Consider the following 24,792-nt stretch of genomic DNA (forward strand, 5'->3'; position numbering starts at 1 on the left):
TAGAATCATACTGGAAGCTCACATGGAGATGCTTGTCCACTATGTTCTCTAGATCCTTTTCAAGGCTGCTGTTTTCCAGGACATAGCATCCCTCTCTGTAGGCATGGTCTGCATTTCCTGTTCCTAGATGGATGACTTTACATTTGTCAGAGTGCAACACATGTGGGATACAAAGGAAACTGGGGAAAAAAATGTTTTTCTGCTTAACATACTAGCCAGATTCAGGTGACCTGCGTTCAATTCCCAGCTGTGATGGTCAGAATATGATCCCTAAAATCAACTGATGTTAATAGTGTTTTTGAGGCTTGAGATTTTATTCTGACTCTTACAATATTTGATGTTGTTCTTAAAGTGTTTTACAAGAAGCTTCATGGTTGCAAAGAAAATTCCACTTGTCACCTTATGAAGAATTAAAAATGAAAAGAGCCATCGTTTTTCTTAAACCTGGTGATTTTTCAGATAGTGTAAGAGGAGGGAGACCGACTCCAGATCTCTGAATGCTTGAAGTTGGCCAGTACTGTATTAAAAAGCATAATTATACTGAATTAGTGCTAAAGGATTTTCCTAATTCATATAGTTAAAATCAATATTAGGTTTGTTAAGAATGTGTTTCATGTTTAGACTTTGCGGAATGCTTGTAGGGTGCTGCATGTATTAATTCTAGTTCTAACATCCGTATCCCATGCTACAAACTTATATGGATTGTTTGTATCGTAAACTTCTGTAATTATGCAACTTGCGAAAAGGACATGCAGCATTAAGTGCTCATCCTGCACATAAGATGGCCCACTGAAGGCAAATAAGGCATGTATCAACAAAGGACAGAAAACTTGTTGCCTGCATTCCTAACTCCATCCAGGAAGGAGAGGATCTCACCCCCCCAGCATGGGTTCTGCACTGAGGGGGTATAAAAATCCCTGAGGAGAAGAAACTGGGTTTCTTGAAGCTGTCTGGACTCTAACAGGCAAACATTCCTAAACATAAGCAAGAAATCCCTTTGCTGCTTGGCACAGGTCAGATCTAGGACATACAGGGCTGCTTATTACAGAAGTCTATATTACCTTTTCAAATCTAAGACAACAATGACTAGTGTGTGTTTCTTGTTTTAACCTTGTAAATAACTCATTTATTTTTCCTAGTTAACAAATCTTTCATTTATTACAGGACTGACTACAAAGATTATCTTTTGTTTGAGAGCTGAATACAGTTACCCTGGGGTAAGTGACTGATCCTTGGGATCAGGAACCACATGAATAGCTTGTGATCTTCAATATACAACAACCTTCTACCACTAAGTTAATTTTGCCTGGGTGACAAGAGAGGCAGTAATGCCCAAGGGACCATCTGTGATATTGAGAATGCTTTAGGCATTCACATTTGTTACTTGGTTGTGGAAATCTGACTGACTATGAAACATCCTACCAGTTTGAGGTTTCTGCCCTAGTCTTGGCACTCATGGTCATGAGCCACTCCAAACAATGCGACAGATACAAACCCCAAAGGACCAAATTGCTGGCTGCTGTCACCTACTCTAGAACCAATGGATAGAACTTCCTCAGCCAGGCCCTGTTTAAAGAAAAGTTTGCAACTGTAAATTATCATTTACATGACTGATGGGATTTTCCCCTCATTTATTGCATTTTGTTTTCTGTTCCAGTGGCGTCAATTAAGCCTCGTTTAACTACTGACTTGATCATCCAACATGAATCCAAATCCTGAGAGATGGTTATATCCCTCATCTTATGCAGACATGTGACTGGGAGCATTAGGAAAAGATACAGTTTATTCAACAAAACAAGCCTCTGAGGAAAGCTTTAATATTACACTCTTCAAACAGGCTGCTTTTTGTGCTGTGATATATGACATCTCCTCTCTATTTCAAGAACAAAAAGAAGTCCTGTGGCACCTTATAAGTTAACAGATTTATCAGAGCACAAGCTTTCGTGGGCAGAGACCCACTTCATCAGACCCACTCCTCCCTATTTCAGAAAGTACTTTTCTGAGTAGCTCTACTTGTAGGCACAATGGCACTCAATCTACCTGTCCTTGCATCCAACCACAGAAGCAGAAGGAATGTGTAGGACACACTTTTCTATCCTACCTCTGTTCTATTTTTATGTCAGAAGCAAGTTTTCACTGTGCAGGATGACAGAAAAGAAGAAGGAAGAGTTTTGAGAGAGACTGAATTTGTACTATATAGAATCCAGAGGTTCAGTGTAGGTGTATGATGTAGGGTGCTTTTTTTCTTTTCTGACATTTCAGGTACTGTGGGTGAAAAATGGAAATGAAGCAGTCAAAGGAAGAGAGGGAACAAGGAAGGGGAGAAAAGATAAAAAGTGGCCAGACCACTGATGTTTAAAAATGTTTCAAAAACCTCTAGACCTGTCATAAAACACACAAAGAGGTAATGCCTCTGGAGGAAAAACAAGGAAAAAAAACCAGCAGTCCTGTAGCACTTTAAAGACTAACTAAATAATTTATTAGGTGATGAGCTCTCCTGGGGACAGACCCACTTCTTCAGACCACGAAAGCTTATGCTCCAAAAAATCTGTCAGTCTATAAGGTGCCACAGGACTTCTCATTGTTTTTGTGGATACAGACTAACATGGCTACCCCTCTGATACTTGGCTTCAAAGAGTTGCTTGGTGACAAGCAGCTCTAAGTCTGTGTGTCCATGCACTGCATTCTACTTAAGAGCTACTTTAGCTGGTCTAGAATAGGAACAAGCTCCTTTTTAAATCCACATAATCCAATTAAATGGTTTATATGAAAATGCTGAGCTACAGAATTTAAAGGGGCAGCTCAGACTACTAACCTATGTATGCTTTTGTGAGAACTAGGGAAGAGTTGTTGCCTGAACTCAGACTAAGTCAATGTGTTTTACCCTCTCTTTTAGAAATGTTTGTTCTAAACTTTCTAGTCATGAACATCACTGGATTTAAAAATGGGTCCTAGTGACCTCTGAGATTAGCAAAATGTAGAATCATCTCTTCCTCCTCTCATGAGTGCAAAATCAGCCTGTTGAATCCCACACCACATTTCTGATACTGACCTCTCTTCCTGGTCAGATCGCTTTTTGCCTCTCCTGCTACCAACACACGCTTTTGGAAGCTGATTTCTCTCTGCAAATGATTGTCTGTATAGGTAACACGAAAAAGAAGATGCATACAGAACTAGGAATGGCTTGTTAGGATAACGAACTTCACTCTTTATTCTGTTGTACTCATGTTGGTCCCCAGATTATCAGAGAGACAAGGTAGGTGAGATAACATCTTTTATTGGACCTACTTCTGTTGCTGAGCAAGACAAGCTTTTGAGAGTAAAATATTGACATTTTCCTTTATGTGGGGGTGGCAGATAAGGCAAAGTCACCAAGGCTCAGGGGTTTTTGAATGAATTTACAGTTAGGGGAGGAAATTGAACTAGGCTGGTATAGTAAGGGTAGAAGTACCTAGCTAATTGTACCCCTTCCAGCATGATCATCTATTTATTATGCAACTTTATATGTGTGTACGTGATTGCAAGCAACATAAGATCCATGGAGACCATAAGCCTTTTACCAGGACAGAGTTTGCTAAAGTGTTAACAGAGAGAGAGGGGGAGAGAGTGTGTTATGGCCCAATCCAAACCACCCTGAAGTCAGCACAAGATTTCCACTGGCTTCAGTTAGCCTTTGGATCAGGCCTTAAGACTATGTCTGTATTTGTGAGAGTCTACTATAGGGCCACAAAACACACTGGAGACTACGTATGCACACTGATGTGAGATCAGGGTGACAGTGACATTTATGTATTTTCAGAACATTACATTGGCACACAGTTTCATAAACCATTCCTCCACGTTCTTCCTGCTTCTCTGAGGCTCAGGGAATTTACCTATGAGCGCTCTGGCCAGTAGCTGTGCCTGCACAGCTGCTGCCAGAAAAGGTCAGTGGGCAGGATTGCCCAAATATGGGACAATTAGTCCCATCTAAAAAATAAATAGGGATGTCTTTTTGGTGCCCCAAATACGGGATGGATGGTCACCCTAACTAGGAGGTGATATCAACTCTTGTAGCATTAAACACAAAAAGTGCAGCATTTAGCTTTCTGTTTGTTTGTTTAAGATTGAGTTAGTTGGAAAGAGAGTCTGAAATGAATTTTAGGGAAATAAAAATGCAAAAATATCAACATGCTAATTCTTAAAGAATGTCTCAGTGCAATCACTGAAGGTCTGTCTACCTCAGACCAAGCATAAAAGCAAGATTGAAAAAAAACAGTATAATTGTATAGTACGGTATTAGAATTTATTCTGGTCAAAAAAGTATCCTTTAAAAAACGGAAATCCAACCCATGTGATGTAAATGAAAAGGAACAACTTTGGCAGGTGAGATGGAAAATGGAGATTAAGAAGGCTAAGGGTAAATTTGAAGAACAAAAAGGCAAATAGAGAGTGACAAGTAATAAGGAATTCTTTAAGTACATCAGAGGCAGGAAGCTTGCAGGAGAGTTGGTGGGCTAGACAGGTTACTGTGGTGCAAAGCAGATAATCAGAGAGGATAAAGAGATTGCATGGAGGCTACATGATTTCTTTGTTTCAATTTTCACCCCAAAGCGTGGGTGTCAGGGGTGAGGGAGAATGACTACCAGCAAACCAGGTACTAATGCTGTGGGGAAAATATCTGAAAAAAAAAAAAAAAATCATTATAGGCAGAGTTAGAAAGCATTTCTACAAATTCAGAAGCAACACAAACCTGCCCAGTATGAAACAGTATGGTGCAGAGGTAAATCATGTCTCTCTAACTTGTCAGAATCTAGTAAAAAGTTATCCTGGTGGGATATATTATACAGTTTTCCAAAAGGCTTTGGACAATACTAATGAAAGGTTTTTAAGAAACTTGTTAACCACTGGATAAAAGATAAGAGTCCTGTAATGATTTAAATTTGAGTAGCAAATAAGACACAAGGGGTGAAAATAATGATCAACTCTTTGTACAAAAAGAGATTCTTAATGGGAGTGCCTCAGGGATCAGTGCCAGGTCTAGTGCTGTTTAATGCAATTATTAAGAATCTGAAAGCATGAATGAATAACAAAATGTGATGATAACACAAAAGTATTAGAGGTTAGTTCAGAATGGAAAAATATTGTGAGGATTCCCAAAAGAGCTCAAATAATTAGATAATTAGGCCACATCATATGAGAGGAAATTCATTAGGCAGTGAAAGTTGTACAACACAACACAAGGAAAAATAGAAACCACCAACATATGTCCATGGGTTCCACATTAGATATAGCCTCCAAATAAAACAAATATAACTTCTGTAATGAGGGAAGTTTAGAGAATAATATGGACATCTTAATGAAATTACAGATCTTTAAAGTTTAATTATAAATACATGTGTAACGGGGTCTACTGAATAGGTATAAAGTTAATTGAGCGCACACTTAAAATTAAGCACATACACAGAAAGAGATCTAAAGGATTCAAATTACAAATGACCAGGAAAAATTTAAATGGAATTAAAATTAAGTTTCAGTGTCAGTAAATTAAGATTAAAACAATAACAAAACTGCTGTTTTCCAAACACAAGAATTAAAAACCCAAAAATTAGGAAGTGAAAATTAAAAAAAAAAAAAAAAAAACCAAATATTTGAAAATAGGAAAATACACATTATCATAATTCAAACTTGACTCTCTCCGCCTGTTGTGGGTCTTAAACAAACTGAGTTTTCTATCCACAGCAGCTCCAGAGATCTTTAACAATCCTATAGGAATGCAAAGCTTGGATTGAGCAAGAATCTAGATATGGAATCTATGGAAGAAGGGGAAACTGTAGTAAAAGATAGATTACCTGGGAAAGCTAACTGAGGAACTGGAAAAGACAATTACCTGTTTCCGTAGCTAGTGTTCTTTGAGATGCGCTGCTCTTGTCTGTTCCATTGTAGGGGTGCACGCATGCACATGCCCAGTTGCCATAAATCTTTTTCCCATAGCCCGTAGACATCAGGTCAGTGTGGCACCCCCTGGAGCGGCACCGATATGGTGACCAATATATACACCACTCGACCCGGTCCCCACTCAGTTCCTTCTTGCCAGCCACTCTGCCAGTGGGGAAAGGCAGGAGGGTTTTGGAATGGACATGAGTAACACATCTCAAAGAACATCAGTTACAGAAACAGGTAACAGGTCTTTTCTTTTCAGGCTACTGCTTATGTGCATTCCAATGTAGGGGAATGCAAGCTGATGTTAGGAGTTGGAGTCAGAGCCCTGGAATTACTGCAGCACAGGCCTGACCACTGCAGCATCCTCCTTAGCATGCTGCGTAATTGAATAATGGGCCGCAAAGGTGTGTGGAAGAGCAGGTGGCCACCTTACAGAGCTCCTGAATCGGGGCATGGGCCAGGAATGCTGCTGAAAGATGCATGCACCCTCATAGAATGAGCCCTAATTGGAGGAGGAGGCACCCTGCCAGCTTGTAGCATTCCTTAATGCAAGCCACTATCCAGGAGGAGATCCTCTGGAGGAAACCGAATGGCCCTTCATCTTGTCCACCATCACAACAAAGAGCTGCTGCGACTTTCTAAACGCCTTTGTCCTGCCTGTATAAAAAGCTAAGGCTCTATGGATATCTAAGGTGTGCAAACTCTGCTCCCTCGGGGTGGCATGAGGTTTTGGATAAAACACAGATAAGGAAATATCCTGACTGACATGGAAAGAGGAGACCACCTTCAGCAGGAAAGCCGGATGGGGTCTCAATCTAATCTTCTCTCTGTGGAATGCTGCGTAGAGTGGATTCACAGTCAGGGATCTAAGTTGAGACACTATTCTAGCCAATGTGATGGCCACCAAAAAGGCTGTTTTGTAACTTAAAAACAATAGGAAACAGGAAGTGAGGTGTTCAAAGGGGGCCTCCATAAGCTTAGACAACACCAGTTTATGGGGACCAGTGTAGACTTTGCCTCATTTACCAACTGACTGAGGCTGTCAAATGTTCAACAGATGAACTAAACATGCCGATGGATCTCGGCCTGTGAGCTTCCTTTGATCAGCCAGTTGTCCAGATATGGGAACAACTGGACACTGTGTCTGCAGAGGAAAGCTGCCATTACCACCACGCACTTGGAGCTGTCAAAAGGCTGAAGGGAAGGACCATGAACCGATAATGTCCTCCATTCACTACAAACCTTAGGAACCTACTGTGAGAAGGATAAATCACATATGTGAAAGGATGCATTCTGTAAGTCAAGAGCAGCAAAACAGTCCCCTTGATCCAGTAACGGCGTGATGAGTCCCAGGGAGACCATGCAAAACCTGACCTTTTTTACAAACTTGTTCAGGCCTTGCAGGTCCATGATGGGTCTCAGACCCCCTATGAATTTTGGAATTAGGAAACAGGGAATAAAACCCCTGACCTCTGAACTGCAGGGGAACTCACTCTATTGCTCCTCTCTCACGGAACGATTGAACCACCTCCCTGAGCAAGCTCTCATGAGAGGGGTCCAGAAGGAGGATGGGAAGTGAGGTAAGAATTGAATCGGCTAGCATATACCCTTTCCGCCATGTGAAGGACCCATTGGTCCGATGTTATACGGCACCAAGCAGGGTAGAAAGGGGATAGGCGGCATGAAAATAAAAGGTGTGCTGGATCGTAGGTGGGGAGTGGTGTGATGCTCCCAACCGCACCTTCAAAACTTTGATTTCAGCCTGGGAGGGAATTTTTGTTGCCCATGACCCTGGCCAGGCTGGCGAGAGCACCTCCTGCCACTGTAACCCCGCCTGCTGTTCTGGTCCCTAGGTTGTTGCTGATGGATCTGCCTAGGCGGAGGGCCAGGGTTGAAGTGTCTGCGCTGCATCACAGGCATGTGGACCCCCGAAGACCTCAGGGTGGACCTCGAGTCCCTGAGGCTATGCAGCCTTTCATCCATCTTTTAGGAAAATAATGTAGGTCCCTCAAAGGGCAGGTCTTTTATTGTCTGCTGCACCTCATGGAGCAGGACTTAAACTTGCATCTGGGTGCCATGTCTCTCAGCCACCCATGATGCCATGACCCATGTCACCACATCGGCAATATGCAGGGTGGCTTGAAGGGCTGCATGGGAGATTAACTTTTTCTCCACCACCACCACTGTGAACTCCTATTTCGTGTCCAGAGAGCAAACTCTCTAAATTTAGACAGGGAGGACACTGTGTTAAAAGAGCACCTGCTCATCAGGGCCTGCTGGTTCACTATGTGCAGTTGCAGACTCCAGGGGGAATAAAACTTCCTCCCATACAAGCCTAATTTTTTGGCCTCTCTGTTCTTGGGTGAGGGCCTTTGGAAGCCTTGTTGCTCCTCATGACTGGCTGCATCAATGACCAGGGAGCTGGAAGGGCAGTGGGTAAACAGATGTTTATTCTCCTCAGAGGGGACAAAATAATGCCTCTCATTTTTTCTGGCTGTCAGTTGAGCAGACGCCAGCATGTGCCACACCACAGGTGTGCCCTCTCTCTTTTACCAGTGCCGCCACCGAGCTCGGTGCCAGAGCACTCCACACCGAGGATACCGTACTCAGTCTCACAGATGGCAACTGGTCTGGCTGGAGAGACACTTCCATAAGGAGGACCTTCAGCACTGTGCCCTGTCCCTTAAAGTCCTTGGCTTAAAAATCCTGCAAATGGGACAATGATCCCATTGATGGCCCTCACCCAAGCACTTTAGACAGGCTGAATGCAGGTCACTCTTTGGCTTGCACTTGCCATACTCTCCACAGGCAATGAAGCCTGGAGACTTCAACATGCCCTAGCACCAAGGTCACAAGAAGGAAGAACCAGTCTTCCAACTCTTCCTGACAAACTATCTACAACAATGAACTATTAATAACTACCTACCTAATTAATGAACCATAAACAACAATTAACTATCTACAGATAAGCAAAGCTACTTGATAAGGTAAGGCTGCTCCCGCCAGCAAAGGGGAGTTCCGACAACCAACACTACGGCGAGAAGGAACTGAGTGGGGAGCAGACTGGGTGGTGTACATATTGGTGACCATATTGGTGCCACTCCAGGGGGATCTACCTCAACCCTATGGCTACCAGCAAGGGAAAAAAAGACTTCCAGCAACTGGGCCTGCGCATGCGCACACACCTGCATTGGAATGCATGTGAGGAATCACTCGAAGAACACCACCACCACCACGTTAGGAGTTCTGCAAGTACTCCGAGCCAGTGGAGGAAGGTCACCTCTACACCCCCACCCCCAGAGTTCAGAAACCTAATTTTGGGAGGCAGAGGATATAGGTATGATGCTGAATGTGAACTCCTCTTGCAATTGGCTTACATTTAGAAGACTATATCTTTAGTTTTCTAAAAGACACTTACTAGGCACTTACTAAAAGGCACTTACTAGGTTTTGGAGGTTTTTTTTTCCCCCAACATGACAAAGATTTTCACTAGACCTCTTACAGGATGTTCTTTGGCAACAAGAATGTAAATATCAGCCCAGGTATTTCAGACAGAGCATCCCTTTATGTGCTTCTGATCCCTCTGCCAGATGGCATCAGTCCCCTTCTTATTCAAAACAAATGGTTTAGTAAAATCCAAAACAGTATTAGAACTACTCTACATGTGTAGGAAGTGTTAATTTAAAGAGAGTGGCTTGTCATGTACAAGACGTTTTACGCAATTGGGAATTCTAAAATCAAGTGGGATCTTTGTGTTACACCTCTTTATCCAGAATGCTTCTCTGATTCATTGATATTTCACATCATTGCCTATGTCTGGGATCTGGGAACAAAGTAGGAGGTTGGGATATAAGTTTGTATATACCTAATTCTTTTCTGCACACAAATGAATGCTCTCCATAGCATTTCTAAAAATACTTCTAATCCACACACCCTACAATTAGCATACAAAATCAAGGGTTTCTAATTACAGGAATACTTCCTATTCTATATAATCATAAAAAAAAAACTAAATTATAGTACATGTCAATTAAATGAACAAAGAGCATTTTGTAATGCATTATACTTTTTCATTCTATTTGCTTATATAGTAATTTTCAAATTCCAATAATTCTCAGTAGCTCTCCCTGAAAGTGCAAATTAGTGAACCTACTGATGGAGTTTTGTTTTTTTTCATAAAAAAAAAAAAACAGGAACATTTTTCATACCATTCTGCCTACAAAACCAGGGAAATTAGACGCCATCAGTCCCACTACACAAGAGTCAGAAAGAGACCAAAACTTCTAAAGTGAATTAAAAAAAAGCTTTTCTATACAAAAAGTATGTTTTATATTATATGATAGAAAGGAAGACCTTCCTTTCTAGTAGTACTCATCATTTTTTTCCAAAATATTGACTTTTTTTTTAAATTGTGATCAGTTCCATCATATGAAAAAATGGGAAGAAAAAAAAAAATCAGATTTTTAAAATGTTCACATTTAGTTTTCTAAGTTTAACCATCTGAACTAAACACATGCCATCTGTAAGTATAACATGCTGGCCCCTTTCAGAGCTAGAAGCAAACATTGATCATGCTGGGAAGCTAGGAATATGTACTTGCCATTGGTATAACGATTCTGTTTTCATCTCATTCCTTCCATATCAGATCTGATCATGACATTTGTAGATATAGAAAAGTTGTAAATGGCCTATGGACGGACACAACCATAGAATGGGTGGCAAATGAACTCCACATTTACAGTGAGAAGGGGTAAAAATTTCTCTAACAGACTGAATTTTTCAAATGAATAAATAAATGGACAACTAGAAGCTGCTGTGAGGTTTGGAATGCTAGAATAAGTTCTAGGGGAGAAAAGTCAGACGAAAGTCCATGATAAATTCATTTATCACATTGCTCTGAAATTTATCACAAGGATTTCACCTCCACATATGAGGCAGAGATGTGTGTATGTTATGTATTTATACATACATACAAACATACAGCTATTATTATGACAGTACCATTATGTTGGCCACTTTTACAAGACTACAATAAATTTTGTACAAACCATGCTTTGTGAAGCATCATATGAAAATTCAGACTGTTGAATATTATTGTCCTAGTAGAATGTATCTGACAACATTGTATGCAGAGCTGCTAGATTCTACTGTATAATATTATGACAGGCTTCAAGGCTGAGAAAAGCAGACTCTAACCCACCGATCATAGAAAAAGTAGAACTGACATCCCAGGTACATGCTAAAGACCTATCGCCTGCCCTAGCAGTTATTCACCAGCAAGGGGGAAGGTGGAGAGAAGAAATTAACATTCCATCACAGTGGAATAACTCACTGGCCATAAAGTTAGCCACACAAATAAACCTTTGCAGAACTCTGGTCTAACTTTGGACAGAGGTAGAGAGAGAGACAGACCTCCTTAACACCCCCTGGAGTGCACACACATACTGCATGTATACTTGTAGATGGAGGTGTGGTGCCCAGCCCCAACAGGCATACCAGTGCTAACTTTTATTGACCTAATGCACTTAAAAGAGTAGTACAGCTGCAGTTCTGTCAATAATGCATGGCATCACAGGCTAGCTGTCTCAAGTACAAACCAGGCCATATCCCCAGCTCCACGTGTACATATGGCCGCCTGCGCACGCACGCACGCACGCACGCACACTACAACCACCTGTTACACATCCAGTAAACTGTAGCCCGAAGGTTCTTAAATGGGGTGTTTTGACCCTTCAGGGAGTCACAAGCTGTCAATGTCCACCCCCAAACCCTGTCTCACCTCCTGCATTTATAATCACAGGTGCTGGAACTAGGGGTGTGGCAATTTCTGCAGCATTCCCTGCCTTGCAGTGGCTTCCATGATACACAGGGCTTACAGTTGTGTTCAATGGTTCTCAGCAACCTCACTATACAAACTGTCCCCACACTCCACCCCAGGAAGTCATGCTCAGAGGCCTGCTGCATGAAAAAGGTCACCAGTACAAAAGTTTGAGAACCCCTGTTCTCCTCCAGTAAGGTATTCTTGGGATTTGGGGGAGTCCACAGCAGCAGATTCACCTGCTACACAATCCCATCCAGCTCATTCTACCTGTTGCAATACACAGCTGGTGGATGGTCTCTCTGAACTGGTTACCAGCTGGCAGATTTTAGAGCAGTTCTCCCTCTGTCCCGTCCCCCCACCACACCCGCCCATCTCCTCTAAAGTCTGCCAGCAGATTGTGACCTATATAAAGATGGCCAGAGAATCAGGGTGCTATAACACCTCCCTAGTGGTTTCCTCTCTCTGCTGCATGAGAAAGACTAGAATGGAGCATACAGTGAAGACAGTGTAATTTACCAGCTGCAAAGGACCAACTATAAACAATGGGAAAACAATGTCTGCCAAGTAATCACTTTACTTAAGCAAACAACCCTTATGAAGATTAGCAAAAACTATCTGACAACTTCCAAGTTAGACAAGAAACATGGGCCAGAGGGGAACGTTCTGCAAAATAAAGATTAAGCAAGCATGACGCAATGAGGCTCTCTGAATCAAATCTTTCTCTGCCTCTGAATGTCTCTAAAGGCATTGAAAATTACAGCTATTGGCTCCGAGGGAAACTGTAGTAGTTTTTTTCTTCTTCCATGCCATTGTATGCTCAGCTGCACCCCACTAGGCTGCTAAAAGAAACAAGAAACTCTCACACAAACAAAAACATTGTTGTGACCTCTGGGAATGCAGTGATCCAAACAAACAAGCCAGTCAGGTGGCACAAGCCACTGGGAGGCAATCAGAGCATCTCAGATGCCCTTCCCCAGCACCAGAAGGGAAGCTGATTCACTGGGATGGCACATGCAGCTGTCTCCTAGAAAAGCAAAGGAAAACCCATGTTGGGAGGCAGAGTAAGAAGCTTATAGTATTTCTTTTTTAATTGGGGGAAACCAATTTTTGGATTAGTATATTTTATGATTCCACTGAAGAGAGACACAATTTCTGTCCTATCAGAAAATGGAGAGCAACAGGAATGGAAGCAATTCTTTAGTAGGAATACGATTTTGATAGCTGTCTACTTACTTTGAGTAGTATCTCACTTCACAAGTACAGGCTGAATCTCTGGTCAGCAATATCTGTGGTCCTGCACGATTTTAGTTAGCTGGATGTCTTCTCATCATATGTTTGGCCCAGTTTCCCAGGACCCCATATTTTGTTTACAGCCACCAGTCCCAGCTCCCAGTGTTCTGTGCTGTTGTTTAACTGTAATTTACCCCTAAATGTCTTCTAAGAGCCCAGTAAGCAGTGGAAGTGTTGGTAATGTGCTAGACAATATTGACATCCCACGTTTCGACAAATTTTCTGGTTTACCACAAGTCTGGTCCAGTGTTTGGTGTGAGCTGAGCACTTGGGTAGCCACCAAGGAGAGGTTCGAGTGACACCCAACTGATTAACAGAGCACCCACAGCTGTCCACAGAGGGCATATGTTTCTGTTGGTGGGGCATATAACATTTATTCCACCCATGGATGGAAAAAAATTAGAGGGCACACTGATCTGTTCCTGAGGGTGCCAAACTAGAGAGGTTCAATCTACAGTCCAATTGCAATTAATGAGACAATTTGCATTATAAACTAATGGGAGCAGAATGGCATTTTTACTGTTTGCTATCAAGGTATGAAGCACCATCATAACAGTTTATTTTTGAGCAAAACAAAGGTAACAATCCTTTCAGGATTATAGTCTTACTCAAGCAAAGTTTACCTTTACTTCAGAGAGAGCTTTGCCCTAAGTATAACTAGAGACAGGCAGATTTGAACCTCAGACTCCCAGGGTGTGTCTACACAGGCACAAATCTTCAAAATAGCCATGCTAATGGCCATTTCGAAGATTACTAATGAGGCGCTGAATTGAATATTCAGCACCTCATTAGCATTAAGATGCTTCCAGCTGCAGTGCTTCGAAAGTGCCGCTTTTGAAAGCACGCAGCTCGGCACAGCTACACTGGGGTCCTTTTCAAAATGGATTGGGATAAGGGGATTTCGAAAGGTGCGGGGTCCTTTTCAAAAGGACCCCTGGGTAGCCGCGCCGAGCCGGGCCCTTTCAAAAGCGGGACTTTCGAAGCGCTGCAGCCGGAAGCGTCCTAATGCTAATGAAGCGCTGAATATTCAATTCAGCGCCTCATTAGTCATCTTCGAAATATGGCTATTTCAAAGATATGTGCCCATGTAGACACAGCCCTAGAGCTTAGCGCATGAGTCTGTAGAGGCTGAGGTAAGAGCCAGCTTGCTCTCAGCAAAGACAACAGAGGACATATTCTTCCTCTGTGAAAGTGGTCTAGGTGCTACTATGTGGGACAGTGAACTACACCCAGTAGGTGTATGGTTTACATAAGGACTAAACGATTTGGTCCAGGATTTATATTTATTTCTACTGGGAAAGGAGTGGGAAATAATTCTGAATGAGCATTGACAGCTATCTTAACCTTAAACCAGAGGTTTTTTAGTTCAAGTACCCCAAAGTAGGATTTAGACTTGTACTCAGTAGAAGGCTGTGCTGCGATGGATGAGATATTGCACTGATCTGTACAATGTACAGTTGGACCCCAGTGTCTCAGAAATACTAAATCAAACAACTGAAAGAGATATCTCCACCAAGCATTGAGAGCAAGACTGATATTTTAAAGGAGGAAGTAGAAAGGGCAGTGAAATGACTATAGAACAGCAAGAGCCCTGGAAATAAGGTCACAAGAGAGATGATCAAATAATGTGGAGAAAGTATGATTCAGGAAATACTCCAACTGTGTAATATAGCGTGGAAAGAAGGAAAGGAACCTAAGGAACAGGAAAGATCCATGCTAGTAACAATACACAAGAAAGGAAGGGTGTTGAAATGCAGGAACTACAGAACAATTGCCCTGACAAGTCGTCTAGGGAAGGTGCTGGTGATACTGACAGAGAGACTGAGATCACAGATAGAAGAACATCTAGCAGATCAGCAAGTGGGATTCAGGAAACATAGAAGTAACATACAGCAGAGACTGGCACTAAGATTGATAGTGGTGAAAGCTCAACGAAAGAACAAGAACATCTGTACTTGCTTTGTCAATTTTCAGAAGGCATTTGACCGTATAGATCAGAAAGCGATTTGGGTGATATTGGAGTCGTACGGAGTGGATTGGAGACTGATACAATTGTTGAGGAATACCAATGACAATGCGGAGGCAGCAGTGAGAATGTGTGGAGGGTTGGGAAGCTGGTTTAGAACAAGTATAGGTATGGGACAAGGAGATCCAATATCGCAGAGTATCTTTATCACACACCTAGAAAGAGCAATGGACAAGATCAAAGAAGAGGTAGAAGGGATATTGGTGCATAGGATAAAAATTAACAACTGGAGGTTCATGGATTATATAGTTATCATTGAGGAAGATGGAGAGAAGCTAACGAGAATGGTGCAGGGGCTAAGCGAGGAAGGGAAGCAGTACAGACTGATTATGAACATTGATAAAACAAAGACAATGGTATTTGGAAACAGGAAGGAAGATTAGTGCAGACAGGATCATACTAGAGAACGTAGAGAATTTCATGTATCTAGGGAGCAACATGACACAATCTAGAGTGTAAGAAGGAAATAGTGACTAGAATAGCAAAAGCAAGAGCAAGTTTGAGGGCGATGGATAGGATCTGGAAAAGCAAATTGATTAGCTTTGGAACAAAGCTGAGCTTCTTGAAAACGTGCAGCATGTTGTAGGGATGTGAGACATGGCTGATAACAAAAGATTCAAAAAGAAGGATATTAGTGTTTGAGAGGAGTTGCTACAGAAAGATCCTGAGAAAAGGATGGATGCAGAAGGTCACCAATGAGGAATCATATTGGAAGATACAGCTGAAAAAGAACCTCCTGCACAAGATTATACAACAGAAAGGCATTTGACAGCTATTTGGTCGTATCTGCAGTATGAATGATGACTGAAAAGTCAAGACCCTGGTATTTGGCATAATGGATGGTTCGAATAGGAGAGGCAGACCCCCACAAGGAATGGGTAGATGATACAGTGGATTGGTGCGGACCTAGTCTACAGAAACTAAGTCACATCACACTGGACAGGAAAAGATGGAAGGAAATAGTGAGGGAGGCATTGGACACCAACGGGCGCTGAGCCCAAGGCTGTTGATGATGATTATGATGATCAGTGCTGATTCTGAAGTGCTGTAGTACTTTTCAGGAAAGTACTGCATTATTAGAGATGCCCTCCTGCTGGGGAGACATTATTCCCAAATTTCTTCATGTATCATTTCTGATGGAAGTTAAAGATCCCGTTGCACTTTTTGAAAAAAGTTCTGTGCTTATAATAAAAACATTCCCCCGCTAAAAAAACCAGGGTCAGGGCCCATGACGAAAATATGTCTGGGGAGAGGGAGAGCATGGGACTCTTCACACACATGCATCTTTCTCTATACAGTATGTATTTTGTGTGCTTTGTGGAACATATATGTCATTCATCAGCCTGATAATTTTGTACACTCGTCCTTCACTATATGAGCAAAACTGGTTCCCAACTTTCTGTTCATAGGCAGAAACTCGTAAGAGGGACACTAAATTCCTATTAAATTACATGTAAAAGTCTCTGATTAGTTACTAGGGCTCCAAACTCAGGGAAGGAGCGGCAGCAGGTGGCGCTGCTTTCAAAAGGTAAGTGAACCATGGGTGGGGGAGGGTTTAAGGCTGGGGGTAGTTTGTGGCTGTGAGCAGGAGGGAGGGTTCAGGCTGCCGCAGTTTGGGGACAGCAGGGGAAGTCCGGCTGCAGGGCCATGGGGGGGTCAGGTGGCAGGGGGGTCTGGCTGCGGGGCCATGGGGGGTGGGGATCAGGCTGCAGGAATGCGGGGGTCAGGCAGCACAGGGGTCTGGCTGTTGGCCTGTAAGGGGGTCTGGCTGCAGGGCCTTGGCAGGAGGGTCAGGCTGCTGGGCCACAGAGGATACAGGTTGCGGGGGTTCTGGCCGCAGGGCCACAGAGGATACAGGTGGTGGGTGCGGTCTGGCCACGGGTCCATAGGGGTTACAGGCGGCAGGGGCATTGGGCTGTGGGTCCACGGGGGCAGGGGCAGGTTGCAGGGCCGCGGGGGTTACAGATGGGTGCGGGAGTTCTGGCCGCTGCAATTACCAGCAGCAGGGGTGTCAGGCTGCGGGGCCAGCAGGGGTACAGGGGATTCAGATTGTGGGGCCAGTAAGGGGGTCTGGCTGCCACAGTTGAGGGATGCGTGGTGGGGGGTTAAGCAGTGGGAGGGGTGTGGCCGCGGGGCCGGCAGGGGTGTCAGGCTGCCAGGATTTGACGCTGCAGTGCTGCTGGGGGTGGGGATTCAGGCTGCGGGGCCAGAAAGGGATCTGGCTGCAGCGGGTTGGGGCTGCAGAACTGGCGGGGGGGGTCAGACTGGGGGGGGTGGAGCCACAGGGAGGGGGGGCAATGCTCATATTAGCGGGAGGAGTTCACTCATAGAGTGACCTAAGGTAGGTATGTGTGTCCCTCCTTTAAGCGAGTACTCATAAATAAAGTACTCGTTTAAGAAGGAATGAGTGTACATTATAGTATTTTTTTTCTCCTTTCAACTGTCTGTCATTTTAGCTCTTAAGGGTTTGAGGCCAGTGTTTGTATTTCCATGTACGTTTACACAATAACTAGCATCTTTTGGGTACTTTTTCAGTACAAATAACAATGATGTCTCATGCTGTGAAATTATTGCTGAGTGCACAGTGGCTTCTAGATTTTCACTGCGCAATCAGCATCCAATTAATTGTGCTCTATATAATTTTTGAATACCTGAAGCATGAAAGATATAAAACCACCCTGGTATGTGATCATTGCATAGTTTAAATGCTACCTGACTTTGACATCTGTCTTATCTATGTCTGGAGATCAACTTAAAACAACTGGCAGGCAAAGTAATGTCAAAGTGTTTGTAATGCTAAGATGAACAAAACCAAAACACAAGGTAGGCAGCTCACTATAAAAGGCATTATGCCTATCATTGCTTGAAATTGAATTGACCAAGCTTTCAGGTGGCTTAGAAAGATTTAGGAGTGTTATTTTAAAGCAAGTAATGAGATGCGATATGCTGATTTCCACAACCACTGCAGGATGTGTCTTTTGCCCATACTTTAGTAATTTCCCCTCCTTCCTCCTTCCCATCCAACCCAGCCCCTGGGTGGCATGATGAACAGGATTGCATGTTTTGCATCTTCAACATTGCTACTGCCCCAGGACCTCACTGAACTCTGGAACTTATATGGGGTAAGAGGTAGATTCTGTCCCATAAAAAGCAATCAGAGGAGCCTAACCTATGTTCCAAATGAACAGTGGAGGTATGTCTACATAGCAACTGGACACCCAGGGCTGGCCTGTACCAGCTGATTTGTGTCTGTGGGGCTTGGGCGGTGGGGTTCTTTCAGTGCTGTGTGTACTTCCAGTCTTGGGTCCTTTATGACACATAAGGGTAAGATGCTGCTGAACACTTCAGTGCACTGAACATGTCTTATGACATGAAGATTATATATCCCCAGTACTAGCTAAAATAAAGTGTTGGCACTCAGAGGGACTTTACCTTTTCTGTACTTAAAGGGCTGTTGAAACTTGAGGAGGTCTGAAATACACTAATGAATCAGACACCACAGAAGCAGCTTCTCTGCCAAATCAGAGCTAATAAAATTATAAGCAGCAGATTCCAAAAAGATTGCCAGTGATTACTTCATCAGCTAGGCCATTCTCATAATAAAGATTTTGGGATCAAAGACGTTTTCCTCTGCAGCTGATGAGGTCACACTGGGTACCACCTTAGCTTCATACAAGATCAAATGTTTACAGCGCTAATCTAAGAATCCAAATACAGTTCCCTTCAGCGTGAAGCCCACTGCCCTAGCCATGCTATTGACCCCAGTTATGATTGTTACCCACCCACCCCCACCCCCTGCTCATGGTATTATATGTTTGGGAGCAGCCACTCTCTCTAATGGCAAATGTTCAGTTACAACTCTACTGGTTCTCGGAATCTCTCCTTCTTCAGTCTTTGTAAACAGTACATGTGCCTCTAATGGTGAGTGCCTCTATATAAAATCAGGATTTCATTCTCTAAGGCTATGACCACACTTGGCCAAAACTTCTAAATGGCCATGCTAATGACCATTTCGAAGATTAGTAATGAGGCACTGAATTGAATATTCAGCCCCTCATTAGCATTAGGACGCTTCCAGCCGCAGCGCTTCGAAAGCACGCTTTCGAACATGCGTGGCTCAGTGCGGCTACATGGGGGTCCTTTTCGAAAGCGCCGCTTTCAAAGCGCTGTGGCTGGAAGTGTCCTAATGCTAATGAGGCACTGAATGTTCAGTTCAGCGCCTCATTAGTAATCTTTGTAATGGCCATTAGCAAGGCCATTTGGAAGTTTTGGCCAAGTGCGGCCACAGCCTAAGAGTTCATCTACTTCTGCTAATAGTACTTGGTCTTCATCTGAAGTCATTACTTTGCAGTATTGAAAAAGGACAACTACTGGGGTTCTCCTGGAGTCAGCTAGAAGTTTTGTCTCAAGACAGAGGAAGTGGAAGAGACTTGTAGATGACCTATGCTCCACTTGCAGTACAAGGGTTTAAGTCAAGTCAAGTAAAAAATAATTATTTCCAATTTATAAATAATTGTAAAAAAAAAAGTGATAATTTCACTATCAGCAGTTGGTGTGATGCTCTTGGCAGACACAGGTGTACAGGACACAGATTATGGTGGAGAATACTTTCTTGGTCTTGATGATCTAATGTCCTATCGTATTTATTTGGAAAGGAAAAAATTAATTGCAAAAGACTAATCTAAAAACTATGATGAATATATGCTAGCAATTTATTCTGTAGCATTAAAATAGAAATGTCATCATTTCATGGGCAACAAATCTGTCCTCTGCCCCCAAGCCAGAAACATCCTCTACTTTCAACTCAATTTCTAGGAATCTGGTGGTGGTCAATGCACTGCTGGCACAAGTAACAAGAATAGATTTTTCCCCATGTCAACATGAGAGCTATTGCTCCCAACAAATTACTTGACTAATGCCACCCTGAATGCCCTCTTAATTAATTGAGTCAGAGCAGCAATATTTCTGTATTAATAATGCCCACATTGTTATGGATGGTTATTTTACTAAAAGGCAGTTATCCACATTTCTCATGCCATAGCTCACTCCTATTCTTTTTGGCCTCTTTTTACTTCCTCTGAATAAAGCTTTTCTTTATATATAAAACTCCAACTAATATAAGGCTTTTGCATTCTGGCTCCTCACAGATGCTCAGAAATCCACTATAAATATCTTACAATATATACTTTGCTTCTTCCCCCTAGAGAGCTCTATAGAGAAGAAACATTCTTCTGGGCTTGTCTACACTACCACCCTCCTTCGAAGGAAGGATGGTAATTAGGGTGTTGGGAGTTTACTAAGGAAGTGCTGCGCTGCGCACACAGCACTTCATTAAGCAAACTCCCCCCCGCGGCAACTTCGAAGTTTTAAACTTCAAAGTACCGGCCCACGTCTAGCCACGGCCCACCCGCCAGTACTTCAGAGTGCCAGGGCAACTCTGAAGTCCCTTTAGTCCTCAAAATTTTGAGGAGTAAAGGCACTTCGAAGTTACCCCAGCACTTCGAAGTACTGGCAGGTGAGCCATGGCCAGACATGAGCCAGTACTTTGAAGTTTAAAACTTCGAAGTTGCTGCAGGGGGGAATTTGCTTAAAGAAGTGCTGTGTGTGCAGCACAGCACTTCATTAGTAAACTCCCAACACCCTAATTACCATCCTTCCTTCGAAAGAGAGTGGCAGTGTAGACATAGCCCTCTATGTACTACTATTCAGAAAGGCAAAATGGAAATTTTCAAAAGCACCTATGTGACAGCAGCTAATAGGACTTTGGCATTTTTTAAAATGTTATCATTTGTGTCCACGTGTGTCGTTTGTGTGAATCTGCCCATACAAACGTAAAACATGCTTCTCTCAAAACACTGCCTCTGTTCATTGTTGCTCTTGACTTTCTATTTATGTAAGCAGGAACATCAGTCAATGCATAGCAAACACTAATTAATGATATCAGGATAAAAATATAAATTAGAAATACAAGCGCTAAAAGTTTTATAAATATATACACCAACACAGAATCATGTTCCTGCTGTCAGATCTCAGTATCTAGTTAGTAACTGGATGACACCATGGAAACTTAGACAAAAAAGAGTAGTATTGACTAGAGGGAAAAGGAGTCTGCAATTTAGGCTTCAGTCTGCCCAGAATGGCAAGAATAGTGAGCAACTGGTAATATAAGCTTCCTGTGAACAAGGCAGCCCAAGGAGAATGAATCAGGCACAACCATAGCAGGAATTTGGACTGACCAGGTGCAGGCCACTCTAAACATAAGACAAGCAGTATGTATATGTTACAGTGACCCAGTTCGATCACAGGACAACATTTTATCCTCAATTAAAGCCCTGACATGAAACCAATAAGAGAAAACTGCTTCTGATCCACCTGTCAGTCACAGACCTTCTCCCATAGAAAACATAACAAACTTAAGAGTTACTTCTACACTATGGAGATCTTTCAAAAAAGATCTCTTCCAGAAGTGTGCATCCACACACACAAAAAAGTGGATCAAAAGAGCAATTTGCTCTTTCGAAAAAGAGCATCCACACAGTCCCCACTCTTTTGAAAGAACAGGCCAGGGATCAAAAAGGAAGACTCTTCTTTCCAAAGGGCCCTGTGAAGCATCTACACACATTTTCTTTCGAAAGAAGCTTTTGAAAGGGGGCACTCTTCCTGAAACAGGAAAGGAAGAGTGATTTTGAAAGGAGCATCACATTCTTTCAATTTACTTTCAAAAGAATGCTTTTTGTATGTAGACACTCCACGAGGTCTTTCAAAAGAGCCCCCTTCTTTCAAAAAATCTTTTGAAAGAACTTGCTAGCGTAGACACAGCCCAAATGTATAGTAATAAATAAACAGCTTTACCGTGGCACACATTAAATATTGCCCCTTTTGTGGGAAGCTTCTCTTTGGACCATTTCTACTGATAAATATTACAGTGTTGTTTGGGGTGAAGTGTTTACAACAGACAATAAAAAGTAAAATTCCCATTGTACAATAGCTATTACACAACATTAAAAAATGACTGAGCCCTCGGAATTGTCTGCACCTATGAACATACCTGTACTCACAATCCATTAGCTACCCCCAAAAGCTGAACTTTGTAACAGACTCGGAACAATACCAAATAGAAGCTGTGATAAAACAAGGAAAAGGTAAAGCAGCTTTGGCTAAAATGCCCTTCTACCTGCTCCTCTGATCTAAAGTAAGGTGGATTTAGTCAGAGCCCACTCTCCTGGCCTCAGCTGTAAGGATGTTGCACGAAGTGACCCCTTGTGATATCAAAACCTAAGAAGTGTGATCTCAGGTAGGGAGCAAGCAACAGGAGATGATGATTTTTAAATGAACCAAAAAGATTCCCTTTGTTTGTAAATAACCAGATAGAAGACAAATAAATGACAGAAACCAACAAATGTATACATGCATTAGCAGATCTGAGGAAGTGAGTCTGCCCCACGAAAGCTCATCACCTAATAAATTATTCTGTTAGTCTTTAAAGTGCTCCAAGACTGCTTTTTTGTTTTGACGTATTAACAGAATTATCTTTAAACACAATGGGAGAAGTTACACTCTCACTTAGAAGACACTAGTGTTACTATACACGCACAGCACTCTTACAGACAGGAGTTTGACCCAGTTTTCCCAACCCCTCCCCAAGCCTCTAAAATTGAAAACAAACCAGCAGTAACTCTACAACTGATCCATCAGCACCTGTTGCAGTTAGTTATTTTAGTGGCAATCAAGTAAGGGCCAAGTACTACTCTAGGATAGGCAGGTTACCTCCCTTTACAGCCAAACGGAGTCAATGTGCTTATCAAAGGGTAGAGGCGGACCCTAAATCAGCGGGATCAGAGAGAGGACGCTGCTGGCACCCTGCAAGAGGCCACGCATGGCAGGTTGCCTATCCCAGGTGCAAACCGCAGGGCCTCCCCTGAGCCCCCTTTCTGACCACAGATGCCAGAGACACTTCCCAGCAGCGCCTCAAGCCCCCCCCGAGCCTTTCCAGATTGCCACGCATCGACCGGCCGCCGGTTCGTGCCAGGGATTAGCAAGGGGCTAGATGGGGCTGCGCAACTGCCTCAAATCCAGGCCGAGCCGAGGGCACGGAACTGCTCCGTTAGCCTATTAATCCTCGGCGGCTTCCGCGGCCCCACCCGGCGCGAAGGCAGCCGCGCCCGCCAGGCTGGGGAGCGGGAGGAGGCGCTGCCCGGGAGACAGCCCGAGCTGCTCTACTCAGGTCCCTGGGGGCGTCCCTCGGGCGGCAGCCGCGGAGCCAGGCGCGTGTCCGAGGCGCGCTGGCAACACAGCCCCGCGGGTTCCTCCTTCCCCCACAGACCCAACTTCTGCTCGTGGGGCGCGGCCAGCGCGCCTCGTCCCCGGAGCAGCAGCAGCTGCGGCCGGGTGAAGAGACCAACCCCCCCACCCCACACACACGCTACCCTAAGGCCCCGCTCAGCGCCCCCTCTGCCACCCGGCCGGGAGCCAAGCTGAGCCCCGACCTTCGCCTGTGCGCCCCCTGGGGCCGGATCCCTCCGCCCTGAGCGCCGTGCGGCGCGCGCCCCCCGGGGCAGAATCCCGCCGCGCGCCTCCTGGGGCGGGACCGCTCCGCTCCGAGCGCAGCCCCTCAGCCCGGCGCGCGCTCCTGGCCCCCAGGCCTGCAGGCAGCGCCCCGGGCTCCCGCACCCCAGCCGGCCCCGCTCTCACTTACGCGGACCGGCCGAGCGCCTGGTTCGCCTTGCTGCCTGCGCTTCGGAGGGACGGGCGCTGGGCTGCCGGGGAGCGCGGGGCCGGCCCCTCTCCTGCGGGCGGGCGGGACCGCGTGGCGCCGCTCCCCGGGCCCCCTCCTGCTGGGCTGGGCTGGGCTCGCCAAGCCTCGGCTGCTTGAGGCGGGGAACTCGCCGCTCCTCGCTTGCCCGCCGACTGCGAGCGGGAGGGGGAGGCTGCTGGGCAGGCAGAGCGCGAGAGCCCTTCGCATGCGTGAGGTCTGCTGGAGGGGGGCGGATTAAAAGGCTCGGGCCGCGGCTGGAGGAAGGCAGGGGGGCGGAGAGGGGCAGGACGGGGGAGCTGCAGGATAGCATCCCTCCTCCGCGACTCCACGTGCGGTGGGCGCTGGTCCCCTCATAGTAAGCTTTGTTGCGGGGGGGGGGGGGAGTTTTACAAACCCACTTCTCATTGTGACAGTGACTCCCACCCTCTCATAATTAGAGTCCCTGCATCAGCCCCCTGGGTCAGGAAGGCCAGTACAGTACATTTCTGCCGGCTTCGATGCCAGGTAATTTACCAAAAAAAAAAATCAAAACTGAACTTCTTTTCCTATTGGCAGTGTGCAGAGGTAAGGAACTCAGTGTATGTCTACACCACATAGTTACTTTGAAATAACTGTCTTAGGAGGAAGGGTTCTTTGAAAATCTGGGCTTTTCCCCAAAGGAACCCCCTCTGCACAGCTGATTTTGTTTCTGGAAAAGCCTCTTCCAGAAACAGGATTGCATGAGAGTATGCAAATGAAGCACAAAATTTGTAAATTTGCACTTTATTTGTATTTTCGATCTCATTTGCATTGCCCTTTTGAAAGCCACAGGGAATAGCTCCTATTGGCTACATCTACACTAGCATTCTTCTTTCAAAAGAGGCATGCAAATTAAAGAAATAGAAAATGCAAATGAGACACATATTTACATATCTGGCATCTCATCTGCATGTTCTTTTGAAAGAAGAAAGGCAGTGTAGATGGGGCTCTTTTGAAAAT

At 44.2% G+C, this 24,792-nt stretch overlaps 1 protein-coding gene across 2 annotated transcripts in view; it reads right to left on the reverse strand.

The window, feature by feature from the left end:
• Nucleotides 1-23,941, reverse strand: part of PTN (pleiotrophin) — a 145,155-nt gene extending 121,214 nt beyond the window's left edge. Inside the window, exon 1 of one of the 2 annotated variants that reach the window (XM_075006901.1) lies at nt 23,755-23,941. The gene's annotated coding sequence lies outside the window, so the exon portion shown is untranslated. The remainder of the gene's footprint in view (nt 1-23,754) is intronic. The other variant, XM_075006910.1, reaches the window with a different exon arrangement.
• Nucleotides 23,942-24,792: the final 851 nt, after the last annotated feature.

This window comes from Carettochelys insculpta, chromosome 1 (genome assembly GCF_033958435.1).
Source record: "Carettochelys insculpta isolate YL-2023 chromosome 1, ASM3395843v1, whole genome shotgun sequence".
In the NCBI taxonomy this organism is placed as follows: Eukaryota; Metazoa; Chordata; order Testudines; family Carettochelyidae; genus Carettochelys; species Carettochelys insculpta.